Here is a 3,984-nt window from a genome sequence, read left to right as displayed (position 1 = left end):
GCAAGGGGGTGGAGACCAGAGGTCAAAGCACAAGCGTTATGAGAAATGTGAGTCACAAACGTGTTTTTTTTTTTTTGTGTGTGTGGGCTTTTTTTTTTCACGCATTCTCAAACAGGAGTCAACATATGGCTGCATATTCTAAAATATCTAATACTCTACTCGTTCTCTGTAGAGGAGCATCTTAGGGCGTGCTCACACTATGCCATCCGTACTGTACCCGACTATGTGTAACGGATGCTAGCTAGCTTAGCTGTGCTTGTGGAACGTTGGTAAACCTCACTCCCCGACGCCTCAAGAGTGCTGCTGGCATGCGAGTCAGTAGCCTGGGCTATTGGCTCAATTGTTAGTGCGCTCGCCTCCCGATCCGAGGTGCTGCTGTTCGCGGGTTCGGGTCCGGGCGTGTGCAGGGCTGAATCGCGCAGGTTCAACACAACGCAGGTTACATATGCTAGACTCCAAAGTCCGGTTCGTTTTACCAGTGTGATCGCTCTGTACCATACCCGTGCTCGGCGCGCTTATTCGTGCGAGTTCCGCTTGAGGAGGTGGACTCGGGCACAATACCGTTGGGCCTATGCAAACATTCTAGAGCACAGCAGCTCAACCGTAACCTGGCAATAGCCAGATGAATTTCGCTCCGCCTAGCTCCACTCATCCATCTGGAACCGATCCATTGAAGTGTTGCTTCAGAAGGCTGGGCCTAATCAAAAAATGCTTGCATATGATTGAATAAGCCACTTGTCCGTCATCTATTGACGTGCTACTTCAACCACTCACATTGAAGCCAACCCGTGACGCTAATAACAGACTCACAGTCGCTTCTACGCTATGTCACATCTATGAAACTCCCGCCCTGCGTCCTGATTGGCTAAACCATACAGTTGGTTGGAGAAATCACTCTCAATGGAAGAGGTCCCAGATGGATCTGAGTGAAGCTAGGCGGAGCTAAGCGGAACGACATTCATCTGGCTAGGGTCAGGTTAGCTCAACCGTGCCTGGGTACAGTTTAATAATATGCAGTGTGATTGCGGACCAAGAATGGGAGAGAACCGTACTCCGCCACGGTACAAATGAACTGTGTCCAGTGTGAGTACGTAAATGTAAATCAGGTTTATAGGACAAGTATACTTGCATATACAAGGAATTTGGTCTCTGCATCCTATCCGTGAATTAGTGAACACACAGTGAGGTGAAGCTCAAAATGAGCACACAGCGAGGTGAAGCACACAATAACCCAGAGCAGTGAGCTGCCTTGCTACAGCAGCGCTTGGGGAGCAGTTAGGGGTTAGGTGTCTTGCTCAAGGCCACTTCAACCATGGATGTGGGCATGAGAGAGCAGTGCTCAACCACTTCCCCTGCCCACATTTTTTCTACTGTTCGGGGCTCGAACCGGCCAAAGGGGCTCAGTTCCAAGCCCAAAGCCCTAACCAGTAGGCCACAGCACCTGGCCCTTGTAGGCCCTTATAAATAGACACAAACCTATGTGACATCTGTCTGCCTTGCCACAACAGATGAACGACTCATAGATTTGTCATGTAGCGATATGTCATGTAGGGAAAACATTAATATCTCTCACAGTCATTCTCTGCTGCCCTCTAAACAGAGATATACATTGTGACCTGTCTTCCACTGAGTTCCATTCAGTGATTGGAGAAACTTGTGCCTATTAGTTCATGGATTCCCACACTCATTTGGCAGCGACTATATGTGGGAAAATGTCCAAACACCCCCTCTCATTATCTGATGTCCAAAACACCCCCTCTCATCGTCTGGCTTCTTTTCATCAGAGTTACCTTTCCAGGTAGTTTCATCTGTGTCAGAAGAGTCTTACAGCAACAGGTATTTAACCTCTGAGGCCATGAGCTCAGTAATCTCTCTCCCTCGTGCTCATGGTGGCCCCAGGGTGGCCACTGGAAACAGATGTCATTCTCACCTGACATGTTAATCCCTTTTTTTTCAACTTGGTTGAACTTTCCTTTTCAGTTAAACTCTCATCCCTGGTCCCGTGCAGGAAATGAAAAAAGGCATTAATAACAAACAAAGTAAAGGGGGTGGGGGACAAAAACTGCTTCATCACTTTCACAGCTAAGGCCTCGCGGGTGAAGTGTGTGGAGTCTGCAGCAGTGGTGCGTCTGTCTTTGGGCCGGCGCTGTGTGTGTGTGAGGTCTTCCCACCAAGACCTTTGAAAACAGTCCGGTTTGCCATCTGACACCAATGGCGCTGACAAGGAAAACATAGTCTGATTAGCCAGCGCATGGATATCCGCGCTGTGCTTTCCTAGCGCAGTGCGGTCCGACCTGCACTCATATAGAGGGCGAACCTGGATGTGAAACGTGTCCTGTGAGACAAAACCTAACAGATTAGCCTATTTGGACCCCACCCAGCGCCTTCCTGGCTCACAGGCCCATATCCAGCATACACACAAATTAAAAACACTCAAAATCATGGTTTTGCTTCATTTTGATTCAAAGTAAGACCAAGAAGGATTTGAACTGTGTTCAGTTTGCTACAGGAGGTTTATTGTTGCTGTGTTCTTTTGATCTTGTATCATTGCCTTTCCCTGCTTTGTGCTTGTGTGTCACTGCAGAGGAGAATGTGTCTTGCAGTTGACTTAACCCTGATTGAATGGAGGTTAAAATAATCCACAGATGCCATTTCTCTGTGCTCCTCAGTGCCACTGGGCCTCATTCAGGTGCAGCGGCAGTGGAAGAAGGGTGTGAGTGAGAGGTGCGTTTGTGGCGAGATGGCAGACAGTGAGGGTCAGGGGTTCATTCCCACAGTGCCCGGTCTCTCTGCCACTCAAAGCAGGGGTTGAGGCCAGGCGGAGGACGGAAGCGGGAGGATGTGAGGGGTGCGCTGGAGGGAGGGAGGTGGTGGTGGTGGGGGTCAAGCTGTTGGGAGCCCTGCCCACCACATCCGGAGCACAGGGTGGAGGGGGAGGCTGGTCCACAGCGGCCCCTGAGTCCCCCGAAACAAGGTGCGCACTGTGAGGTGTGTGCTGGCCCTGGGACTCGGGTTACCCCAACGGGGCCAGCATTCACAGAGAGGCTCAGTCTGGGTCCAGGGGGGGTGTAGGGTGGTGGTGGTTTAGAGGGCTGTTGGACCATGTAGAGGAGGTGTGTGTTGTGGGGGCATGGAAACAAAGTGTAAAATGTATTGGTTGTCCTCCTGTTTCATTCATACCAGAGGAATCTGCACCATTGACAAAGCTATATTAATACCTGCTACAAAACCAACAGATATATCTAGCAGTTCTGATCAGGAGAAATCCCCAGAACTCTCCACATGTAAACATTTACAGTAAGTGTGACAAGGGTGGTCATTCTAAATGAACAAAGTGTAAGATCTAACTAAATGGGTCCAATTAAAGAAAACAAAGTCTTTTCTCGGCAGTAATTTGGATAAGATGGCATTTTGTGGCACTATTTCCATTTAATAGACCTGCACAAATTGTTACCAGTGCAGCTGAGTATCAAACACTTAGTGCATTATTCCAGGGAAATGCCTGAAGCTCAAGCAGCCTTCATGTTTGTACCTACAGCACCATGCTTTACGCTCTCGCTAATATCACTATACTGGCAGTGCAGTTGATATTGTGGGTCATGGCTCTGTATTTTATCGTCTCAATAGAATGACAAATATTAAAACAAATACAGTAAATTCTAATGTTTTGGTGGAGTTAATGGACTGGAAAAGTGTAGATGTGGCTGAACCGATCTCTACTGGAGAGTGTTACAGTCAGACAGGGATAATACATTAATGAGATTATCACCCTACTCAACGGGATCACATCATGTAAATCCCAAAAAATATTTCTTGTAGGATTACTTAGAGATAATTACACATAAACACCTTAGCAATTGTGGGATGTCTAAACAGACTTGATAAACAAGTTGTACCTTCTGATTCTGTTGAATTTTTTTTATCAGCTTTCTTTTATCCCCCTCATCAAATTAAATGATGTTGAGAGGGATAGGGGATTCATCT

This window comes from Alosa alosa, chromosome 18 (genome assembly GCF_017589495.1).
Source record: "Alosa alosa isolate M-15738 ecotype Scorff River chromosome 18, AALO_Geno_1.1, whole genome shotgun sequence".
NCBI classification, from domain to species: Eukaryota; Metazoa; Chordata; class Actinopteri; order Clupeiformes; family Clupeidae; genus Alosa; species Alosa alosa.
The sequence above is the reverse complement of the archived record's forward strand: the minus strand, read 5'-3'. Positions refer to the sequence as shown.